A 12,561-nucleotide genomic window follows, 5' to 3' on the forward strand; every position below is an offset into this window, starting at 1 on the left:
TCCGCTTGGCCCATCATAACATCTAAACCGCGATCAGTAACAATATATAGCATGATATTTCAAAAAGTTATGGACGGATTTATGACAAAACTTGGTGGATGACTTGAGAAGGTGACATAAACAAGGCAATTCAATTTTGGTTAAGGTCTGTGTTGTGAAAAACCAATCGGGTCCACAACTTAGTCCATCTGGTGGTTTAATTCCATTAAGACCATGACATCATTCTGTAAATACAGGAAATGCAATAGGAATAAGGTTTGGCATCACATGGGTCCATTCATCTATCTATAATTCCAGTAATCTCTGTGTGTATGTTTGTATGTTTGTATGTTTGTCTGTGACCGCTGTTTCTCGACAACCACGGGTCCGATATACTTTAAACTTGCCAGGTATATTGCTGGGGACCCGAGGATGTGCCTTTTCAAGGTTTCATATTAATCGGACAAGTAGTTACCGAGCTATGTCCAAAAAACGATTCAACCAATCAGAGAGCAGCGAGCTATCACGTGTGCCGAACGTGCCGAACAGACTCTGCCTCGGACGGCACATTTGAGAGCGTATTCATTTATTTCACGTTGGCAAACTATGTTGGCGTTAAACTATGTTTTAAAACTAATTAAAACTAATTTGCGATTCTTTCGCTTTCCTGCGCGTTTGTGCACGCTATGGCGATTTCTTTACCAAACTCCGCAAGCCGTTCGCTTTGGACCAAACCATTTCATGTAAATAGAGGGGGGGGATTGTCACCGTACTCGCAAGCCGTTCGCTTTGGACCAAACCATTTCATGTAAATAGAGGGGGGGGGGGATTGTCACCGTACTCGCAAGCCGTTCGCTTTGGACCAAACCATTTCATGTAAATAGAGGGGGGGGATATAATTTTAGATATATATATAGTACGGGCATGCCCTAGTAACATTCAATGCAAGCAAGCTTAATATTCTATGCAGGCGTACCGTTAGCGAGTCCACTAGATGTAACATGTCACAGGAGAAGTCCCCCTGAGCACCGACCGCAGCGGGTCTTATAGCCGCGCCCCTAGCGGTGTCAGCGAGCAACGATCATCACCTGGGTTCAGCATTAGTACGAATACGATTTCACTACATTCTGGATGCAGATCCGACTTATGAGTGGGATACAAAACATAAACTGTTTAGCCTGGCTAGTTTGACCATCCAATTGCCATTCTAGTGCACTCTGCCATCCAATTGCCATTCTAGTTAGCCACAAACTAGTGCACTCTACCATCCAATTGCCATTCTAGTTAGCCACAAACTAGTGCACTCTACCATCCAATTACCATTCTAGTTAGCCCATCCCCTTAAGTGGTGGGAGACAGAGCTTTGCAATCGCATGTGTATGTGTTTGTATCTGTCCAGGCTATAACTTATTGTTATGTTTGTGGAGCTAGGAGATGAAATACCTCAGTGAAGTCAGGAATGTATAGTTTAGCATGGACCGTGTGACACGTAGAAAGCCCATTTTGATGTACATAAACAGGGTAAACGTGCAGGTTAAGAGTGTTTGCATGTCGCCATAAGGGGCATGGCTTTTGTGTTAACTAGTTCTAGGGCGTAAGATTAATAAACCCCAGTGTAAAATTGGCCACATTTTTCCCTTTGTTCTTAGAAAATTCACTCGGCCAGCCATGCAATCGGCACATTGCCACAACCACACCGACAAGCCCGACAGAAACCCAGCACATTTGCCAAATCGACAAGTAAACCCTGACGTCATCCGAACATTCCCGAACAGAGATTAGACTCCACCCCCGACGGCTCCTGAAGGGAAGGCCATGCTTCAATCCTCGTCATTGGGCATCAAGCACGGCCGTGAGGCCCCGCCCAGAAGATGACGATTAGTCGTGGCCATGGACCAATGAAATAGGGCTTGGGGATTGGTCGGGGGAGAGCGGCCCGGGGGGGGGGGGGGGGGGGCGTAAGTGAGGGACAAGGGGGGTGCACCCCCCTCCCTCGCTCTCTCTCGTTCTGGCTCTCGGCTCGAGTGGGCGCTGTTGTCTCGGGTGCACTGGTGAGGAGACGTATCGGAGCCTTGGAACTTTTGTAACGTTGGAGGAGGGGGTGTTGGCTGACGGTGGTGCCCTTCGGAGACGGAGGAGGTCGTGAGCGAAACAAAGAAGGATCCTGCCTGCTTGCCTCACGCCGGCGGCTGGCTGCTGGCGCGATTCCGCGCAATCTTGTGCGCTTCCCATGCGGTGACTCTGGCTCGATGACCAGCAAGCCCTCCCAGTCATTTGGGGATGCAAAGCTAAGTGCCGGCCGGCTTTAAACGAAACAATTTCTTTCCTTTTATCTCATTCCCCTGTCTATATCTGAGTCGGGGTGGAGACGTCTCAAGTAGGACAATAGTTTTTACGTCGCATTTATTTTACCTGGGTTGAACTTATTTATAATAAACGCATTATTTGCGCATTTCATATCTTGTCTTGTTCTGTTTCTTTGTTCTGTGGGTTCAGATTAACTCCATGTGTTCCCGATTATATAAGGCTTTGGGCCTCTCCTGCGCATGCCAAAGATAATCCCACCAAGTTTCGAAATACGCCTCAGAGTTAAAGCTCGTTTCGGCTATCCGTCATCGGGGATCTTAATCCCCGGCGACATGACATTATTTAGCGTTTGATCTTTTGTCATCAAATTTTCAACAAACCTTTATTTTAAGGATTTGGAGAAAATATAAAATTGGGTCAAAATGTGAAAGGACAAAGTCATAGTGACCATAAATAGCCCTTATTAACCCCGCCACAGCACAGAACATCAAGCACGAGACACCCCATTTTTTAATCGCTCCGCGTTTCTTTATGTATTTTTTTTTTACCTTTGAGATGTAGTTTCTAGGCTATAACATTTTTACCAATCCTCAGATCATCAATAAACCTTTATTAGGAAATGCATTTGAATGACATATCTTCACCCTTAAATTCAATATCTGTCTGTCTTGACTCTTTCTTGGCCAAAACAATAGTCTAATATGGCAATAGTCTAATAATAAATAATAGTTATGGCGGCTCTGAAGAGCATTTCTAACCCATTGTTGCCCATATACTCTCCAGGTGCAGCAAATCCTATTTGTGTAGCAACAATTCCCATTTCCCAAAGATAACATTTTCTAACAACCCTTTACATCACAGCCTTCACATTTATTTCCTTCAAAGCATTCCATTTATTAATGGTATTCGAGTTGAGTTGCTGAATTTATTGGAAAAAAAAACCAGGCTATAAGTATTTCCAGGAAACGGAACATCATTGCACAGATGCCACAAATCCGAGCTGCTCAATCTGACAGGCCTGTCACAAAAGTCCCCCAAAAAACATCCACAACCCCTTTGCCAGCTCTTTCCTCATTCATGGGCAGGCAACAATTACCACAGCAGTGACCTGAATGGCGACGGATGCCAGGCACCGGGTTTACATCAACCATTGCTGTCACGACTCAACAGTCCTTCTCAAGCCGCACAGCCATGCACAACCAACAGAAGGCTCGCATTACAGTTTCAAGACGCAGATTAGAAGGAAGATAAGTCAGAATTAAACTGTTTGAGGACACGGATGAGCGGGATGTATGGTTTTGAGTTCAAAACATGTATGATCGTTTCATAGCGACCTTTGCTCCGTCATTATCAAAAATCCTCATTTCATACTTTGACTCCTTATCCCTGGTGTTGGGCTAGCGGCTAGGGTGCCGGCTTAGGATCCTAGGATCCTGGGTTCGAATCCCGGTCAATCGCTGAATTAACGCCAGGGGGGTTGACTCAGCCTGTCATCCTTCCGAGGTCGGCAAATTGAGTACCAGTTCACTGGTAATTCCCTGCTTGTCGTTAAAGGCGGCAAAAAGGGTTGGCGTCAGGAAGGGCATCCGGCCATAAAACATTGCTTCAAAAAGGGGACCGAAAAACAACAACAACCACGGTTCCCGAAAAAGGCCAACCCCCGCTTGCGGGGAAAAATGGCCTCTAAAGGTGTTTTTTTTTTTTTTTTTAATACTTTGACTCCTTGTACCCTGCAACGAGTCGCTCAAACAATTATTGACAATATCTAGGAGTTCATCAAACAAAAAGAATATTTCACCTTGAGAGCTTGAAAATGACCAGGTAAGCGATGTCTGGAGGAGTTATTGTGAAAATACTTTAGAAGGCAAAGAGGTCATGGTTCAAGAAACTACTGTTGAGTGAACGTCATACATGATGTATTATATATATGTTATCTGCTTTGTTTTTGAGAATTGGAATTGCGTTAAGACCACGTCTCTCAGCGACGTCCATTTTGTATCAAGTTCTGCACTCAGGATAAAAGAACAGCCGAACTTCAAGATGGAACACATGTTTACAGCAATATCTCAGACTAGACATTGTTTCTGCAACTCCTAATAATTTCCCAAAAAACTTTCATCCTCCTACTTTCCTTTGATTTCTTAATGAGGTGTGCCACCATTGCGCATGCGCCTGGCACAGGCAACCGCACCTCATTCCCATACATCAGAGTCACCCAATCACGCTGTTTATATATCGGAGGCAAACCGCGATCACCGGCAGGGCCTCCGAAAACCGCCATGTCTGATGTTTCTCATTTCTTCCTAATGATCAAATTAATATTCATTGCAAAGTGTAAATGTAATGGCATTTAAATTAAAGTGCCATTTCCAAAACTCCAGGATGTGCTTTCCAAACCATCAAGGCCCGACCATGCTCCACGTGTGCTCTACCCCTCACCAGATGCTACAATGTGTGTGGAATAACAAAGAGGTTATGGTCCTTATATATATCCATCCTCAAAATCCCCCCACAATGTCACCTGCATCGCTGTTTCCCGAGATGGATTTATCAGTTGTGAGTGCGAAGGAAATAAATAAAGAGATAAAAGTGAAATAAAAAATAAATAAAATAAAAGTGCTCAAACAGATCGCAACGATATTTTGGGTGGGTAATCCTGGGACCCTTGGAAGTAAAATGGGCTCTATTGTTTTTCCAATTTTTTAAAGTTTTCCAATTTTCCAGTTTTTCCAAACACGATGGAACAATATTTACCGATATGAACAGTGATGTGGCTTTTGTTGAAATTCTACAAATACTGTTTATTCTATGTACCAGGAGAGAGTAGATCGACTCCTGACGAACTCTTCCTATATAAACGTGCAGCTCCGAAGTAACACGGCAGCGTGTGCAAAGCGACTGAGAAACAGGTGTAGCAGCCGCTTCCGTGTTACAGATTCGGCGCGCACTCTTCACACATAAACCTGCGACTGAGAAAGACGTACAGCGGCCGCTTCCGTTTTGCAGAATTCAATCTTTTTTCAAAATGGGCGCCATGAACAGTTTAGATTTTGATGATTTGCGTGTGATATGATTCAACGGATGTTTATGTGAATCGTTTAAAATAAGAAAAGCCTTCAATTTCTGATATTTTGCCTTTTCATTTGGGCCTCACAATTGAAGCCCCGCCCATTGGGCGGGTACCGTTGCTCGTAATTATATAATTACAATATGATTAGTATGTGGAGCTTACATATATGTACTGCCTTGCATAATAGCTTCTTTGTCTTTTAAAGAGACAATGACAAGTTTATGGATTGAAACAGAGCATCGTTTTGTCTCCAAACTCTTACATCCTAGCAAGTGCATCGGACACAGCACAACTTGACGTGTTGATGGAAACATACAGAATTTGGTGTTTACTCATTTCATTATCGTGTGCAGTTGAACAGCAAGCAGCGGAAGTGAACAAACCACACCAGAATGGAACACAGTAGAGCACGTATCTCCGTTAGGCAAAAATTGTATGGTTTGTATTCCACTGATTGGTCGGAACTGCATAAAAATCGAATCAGCGTGTTCATGTCACAACCCCCCCCCCCCCTTCCCAGCTCAGCCTCCCTCTCACCCCTCCCCTCCTCTTCCTCCCCCCTCCCCTCCCCTTTCCTCCCCCTCCCCCCCTCCCCTCCCCTTCCCCCACCCCTGCTCTCCCCTCCCCTTCCCGCTCATCCCCTCCCCCTCCGCCTCATGCCAGCATGTTTACAAATATGGAGCAAGCAACGTACATGCCACTGTGCAAGTGGTTTACTGACCTCTGCTGCAAACAGGAGGGATTATTAGAGACGGGACAAAGTACATTTGCCCCAGCTCCCCTACTACCTCTCTCCCTCCATCCCATCCCTCCCAATCTCCCCAGACTGCTCCCAAAGCGAGTAGGTGTTTCTAGTACAGCAGGTGTTTCTATCACAGTAAATATAGCGAAATAACTCTTGATGGTCATGGGGCCAAAGGAATACTTACAACCACAGTATGGCCTGCATCAAGTCCAGGTATGAGCATTACTGAGGCTAGAAGGACTTTTGTACTGATATACTTTCATCAAAACTGGAATGGTATAATGGCGACGTGACAATGAGGTTCAATAAGTTAATAGATGTGTAAAGCAAATACTCCTGCATTTTATAACCTGCATCAGGCTTTTCTTTGGCTTTTCTTTGTGTATTCTCTGGTTATTTATTGTGCAATTTAATTATTTATTAGTTTTTGACTCCAGTATATATATATTTATACTTATTTTTTTCATATCCATAATAATTGCTATTATTGTAGATTGATGCTATTGTTTACAAAGTGCCTTCAGTTATATCACAGAACATTATCAAAGCATATCCAGCTGACCTCTCAAGCTCCATAATGTGTTTGTCTTTGCCATTCTTCTCGCTTTCCACCTCTTTGAGGATCTCTAATAGACGGTCAACCTCGAAATGAGCCTGCGACGTTTCCTGGATGCGCTGCGCAACTTCGGCCTCCAGCTGCTGGATCCGTTCACTGCCTCGTGCGCGGTCTTCAGCTTCTTGGGCCTGACGGGGAATCGCGGGGCAAAAGCGAATGACAGCTTTGAGGCGGAAATACTAATAGATGTAGCAACAGATATGCCAGGCACGGAACATAAATCACGTCAAGTTCATTCAACAACTCCTCCATTCCCAACTTTTCCTTTCCATCTTTTTTCATCTTAATCTTTCCACATGCCCTGTGTGTCGTCCAGATCTCTGTTCCTTACATTAATTAACATGATTTACATCGTGAACTGAAAATGACTTTGCAGAAAATAATATGGCAGAACCGACTGAAAAAACATAATGAACCAAAAGGGGGAGAGAGAGAGAGAGAGCGAGAGAGAGAGAGAGAGAGAGAGAGAGAGAGAGAGAGAGAGAGAGAGAGAGAGAGAGCTTGAGATTTTCATAAATCATGAAAAATGATTTTTTTTCCAAGAACTTTGGGAAAGGCTTGAATAAAGAAATGCAGTTTGACTTGACTGTGGTATCTATTTTGAATCAAAATGTAATAGTAGAGTCTATAAGCTATATTTTCTATGCATACTCCAGCTAATCAAATTACACTGTACATGGAGGACACCAAACACAGGCCTGACAGCTGCGTGGAGCATCAAGCTAAAGGTCACGGTGGGTCACTCTCATAGAAATGATGCAGGACTCTCTGGAATGGAATGGAAATCAACAGAGCATCCTGATCAAATCTAAACAGGATGTTGCAGAGAACAGAGTGCTTTCGACATCAGGAGCACCGGTGTATAGAAGATGCGGTAAGGCAAGATAACAGACAACATGCCAGCATGTTTCATGACTTCAGCACAAAGCTGACAACCGTCCCAAAATTGGACACAAGTTGTGTGTATCCTCTTGTTCCCACTGTTACTTTGGGTTTGGTTGTGCACTGCATTAATATATATATACATATACAGTGATCCCTCGTTTATCGCGGGGGTTACGTTCCAGAACCCCCCGCGATAGACGAAAATCCGCGAAGTAGCGACCATATTTTTATTTTATTATTAATATATATTTTAAAGCTTTATGACCCTCCCCACACTCTTATTAACCTTTCCCACACTCTTATTAACCTTTCCCATACTCTTATAAACACTTCCTATACTCTTAAACACTTTTTACACTCTTAAACATACGTAATTTTAACAACATATAAAATTCTAATGGGTACTCACCATTGAAGATACTGTAGCGACCCATGGGTCCCTCAAGCAAGGCCAGCATCAGAATCTCCTTGCTCCAGCCGGTGACGTCACCGGCGGGGATCCCCGGCGCCAGAGTGGCTGGTCACGTGACCGCCAAAGCGTGCCGGTATAATCAGCTACACCTGTTGATCACGTGACCACCGAAGCACGCCACGCTTGAGAGGCGTGGCTTTCGGTTTCTGGTTGTGCTTTATAATGCAGCCCGATAAACGGGCTTTTCAGTGTTCCCGAGTTGGTTTTGAGAATAAATATCTTCTCGGACGAGTTTGTGTCTTGCCCGTCATTTCGTCCGTATCAAGCAAGAGCCCCGGCTCTTCAATACTACAACTTGCGTGATGAAGATGATGATGAATTAGCTGTGCAGTACTGATGACGATGAAGGTGATGACGATGATGACGATGATGAATGTACTGCATAGCCAGAAAGAGCATTACAGTTACCCATTACGTGGGTAACTAGCGCAAGTGGAAGCTGTCGCATCTGCGTTTTCCATACGCACGACTCTTTGTCTCTTTGTCTACTCTTCTACTGTACACTATGTACAGTATTTTATTTCTTGTAATATGTTTTAATTACTGTATTTTTCTTATTTTTTTACGTTTTAAAATTTTTTAGGCTAGAAAATGCTTATTTTACCACAAAAATATTTAAAATAATAGTATATAAAAATACATTTATACCGCAAAATCCCGCGATATAGCGAAAAATCCACGATATAATTTTACATATACGAGCGAGAAAAACCCGCGATGTACCGAAGCCGCGAAAAGTGAACCGCGATATAGCGAGGGATGACTGTATATGTATAGTCTTTCAAAGACAGCTGGTGTTCGGTCCAATCCTTCCCCTCTCTCTGGAAGTGTGTGACCGTGCCTGAAGTTAATCATGCAGTGCTTGAAAGATGGCCAGAAGGCCTTGAGAAGACGCAAGATACTTTGAGGCTTTGCCAGAAACTCGGACTCCATGATGCGACTTGATGGCTTGCTCTTCCTCAAGTCTCCATCGAGGCACATCAGCTGAAAGCAGTTGATTTGAATGGTCACGTAACATCAGAGCGAGCAACATGTTGCTGACGTGTCGAGAATGAATTCGAAGACCGAAGAATGCAATAAATTTAGAAATGATACATCATATGTGCACCAAACATAATATAAAATATATGATTGGCGCAGCATCGAATATATTTCTGTCTTCTAATAAACGGTTACATTAGTGATTCGCAGGTAGGATACTGCATCACAGGTACTTGTACAAATATAATTCCTACCAAATGTAGGGTCACAAGCAATTTTAACACATTCCAGATGTGCAACTATTGTTTTTGTTATTTTACACCTCATCATCGAATCTTAATTTTCAATTGAATTTTCATGTAAAATTTTAAACATACAAATCCATGATCTACCATCGGGTGACTTACACAGGGATCATTGCCCAATGTGGTATGTGCACTGTCCAGCAGGCAGAATAAACATTGCCCCTCCCTTCTGTAATGTGTCTAAGCCCCCACCATTGCTCCTCTATTAATCTCTTAAATAGTTTCCTTGTGTAATCTGCCGATGCGTTTATTTTATAAATCGTTCTCCGTAAACTAGTGAAAAAATAAAACAATAAATAAAAAACTTTGGTCCATCGTTTTACATTTTGGTGCCATTATTAACTGCGCCCAGAAAAACAACAAAAGGCTAGTGGCGCAAGATAATTCACAACTCAGCTCAAAAAACGCAATTGGTCAAAATTAAGTCCCACGATAACTAAATTTGTTACATAGAGGTTGCCCGTGATTGGTCAAAACTTCAAGCAATCAGCTCTCACCTTATCAATTATCCCCAGGTGGTTGGGATGTTCATATGCATAATCGCCCTGCTCTTCCAGCCAAAGAAAGTCGTCAGTGACAGCATAACCAGAAACACGCACCACCGGGGGTCCAAAGGATGTACCACGGGCAATGGCAATTGCAGTTAACATACAAATATTAAGACCCAATCACACCTCTCACCCATTAATTGGAGGGAACAACCAATCAGCTTTCACTTATTTTAGGTCACCGCAGGATATCTCACAATCAGCTCTCACGCTGATGACTCATCAATAAGTGCTGAAACCGGTTTGGTAGTTGATGGGGCATGTAGCGTTGTGATTCCCATGTTAGTGCTACTTGTGAATGTCTTTACATCTGTAGACGGACCCAGTTTGGGCTTACCTTTGGGTAACAGGTTTCTGTAACATTGGAGAGTAAAATAAGGTATAAATCCAGAAGTGGAAGTAAACCCAGATAACCCTGAGATTCTACCAAATCAAAGCACACCATTAAATGCAGCAATAAAACGCTAGTGATGCATAAATCATGCCCAAGCCGAAATGCTTACAGGGAAAGTCCTCCACCTGGTGGATGTTGTAACACTTATATAGTGTAATCCCTCAACATGCACTCCTTAAACCCCAAGTACCCAGCTGGCCTCCAATATGAGAGGTCCTGAGGCCACAGCACTCACTTTCATCAGCCTAGTCTCAAGCCGCCCATGTTCTTCCACCTTCTGTGCCACGGAAAACTCGAGTTCCTTGAGACGTGCATCCTTTTTCAGTGCCTCCGACGCCAACGAGGAAGCATGCTCCTTCAGGTCCATCAGTGAGGACTGCGGTACATGTACAAACTATGTGTACACTGTTTTTATTTTACTTATATCAATAGCATGTTCTTAGAAGCTATTTTCTTTCACCTAAATGAGTAAAGTTGCTTAAAATGACATTTTCAACTTCATTTTAATTCAAAATGATGAAAGCAGTCACCAAATTTATCTGAATCAACATTGAAGAAACTAATATCAAAAGCAATTATGGACATTCAGATATGTATAGTGCATGAACAAGTTGCACAATAGCTCTGGAATAGGCAAGAAAGTGGTGAAGTAAATGTAGGGTTTCCTTTGTGGTTTAGAATAAGGTAAAAAAAAAAAAAAACTCAAGCAAAGCTAATGCAGACCAACAACAAGGCAAATGTGAACAGACAAGCAAACCAAGCAATGTATACAAGCAAACAAGGCAACACAGACAGTCAAACAAGGCAATATGGATAGGCAATGCAGACAGGGAAACAAGACAACGGGGACAGGCCAACAAAGCTATGCAGACAGACAAACATGGCAATGTGGACAGGCAAACAAGGCAATGCCGACAGATAAACAAGGCAAAGTAGACATGCAAACAAGGTAATGCAGACAGGTAAACAAGGCAATATGGATAGGTAATGCAGACGTACAAACAAGGCTGTGCAGACAGGCAAACGATGCAATGCGGACTTACAAACATAGAAATGCGGTCATGTAAACGAGGTAATGCAGAAAGGCAAACAAGGCAATGCCGACAGATAAACAAGGCGAAGTGGACATGCCAACAAGGTAATGCCGACAGGCAAACAACTCAATGTAAACAGGGAAACCAGGAAATGCAAACAAGCAAATAAGGCAATCCTTTAAGGACAGCCGCATGAGGGAATAAAATAACACGGCAACCTAAAGTGACAGGGTAATTCCAGAGAAGCTGCAAATTGAATCATTGATTAATTATATGGTCAACTGAAAGGAAATCTAGATAAGTGAGGGGTAGGCAGAGATATCCTAAATTGTGTGATTATATTAGACATGGAACCCATTATGAGAGTGAGATTCTTAGATTGAGTATATTGAATAGAAAAGCTAAGCATAAAGAAATGTAATTGAAATTCACTCAGCATAGGCTACGTCCACCAATGTCTGCCTGCCTGTGTTATTCACAGCCAAAAGAAACAAGATTTAGAGGAGTGTGACTCTCCTGCCAACTTAGGAAACACAATCCAGGAGAGATGCGTAATGTATATGAAAAAAAAAAAAAATCAAAGCTGTCAGTTTAAGCCAGTGAACTTCCCAACAGTGCGCCTCTCGCTGTATGTAATAACATCATGCTGTTCGTTATTTTGCAGACCCTGAGGCCTTGCAGCCATACTAACCTAACCTAGAGCTGTGATATGCAGTATTCCAAGCAACAAGCAACAGCCTTTCATTCTACCTCCATCAAATGTCCTCGTACTGTGTTCCATTCAGACTCCCCATATTCAGGAGCAATTGCTCCACTCAGCCTTTTTGAATGAAATTTTTATGGCTGGGATAGATTTGGATCGAATGCAAACCCAAAATGGGGCCCAATGAGATTACGCAGCACAGCCTCCGGTACAAAGCACAGGGCCATGAAGCGAGACGCCATACCGTCCGTGACAATCAATTATGGCACTAATAGCTCACCCATGCACCCCAGCTGGCATGGGATTCTTGCCTTTGTTGTCATGCTCACCAAACTGGCATAAAGCTTGCAGAGCATGACCCCATACAAAATAGAATCTTATATACCCGGTAGAAACTAAAATCTCCTCCCAAAATGGTACCTCCTTTTCCATAAGCTCTGTCTGCAGCACCTCCAGACGGACTTTCAGCTCCTTGTTCTCTCTTCTGCAATTCTCCAGCTCATCCTGAGCTACATGCTCTTC

This window comes from Myxine glutinosa, chromosome 4 (assembly GCF_964187855.1).
Source record: "Myxine glutinosa chromosome 4, kmMyxGlut1.1, whole genome shotgun sequence".
NCBI classification, from domain to species: Eukaryota; Metazoa; Chordata; class Myxini; order Myxiniformes; family Myxinidae; genus Myxine; species Myxine glutinosa.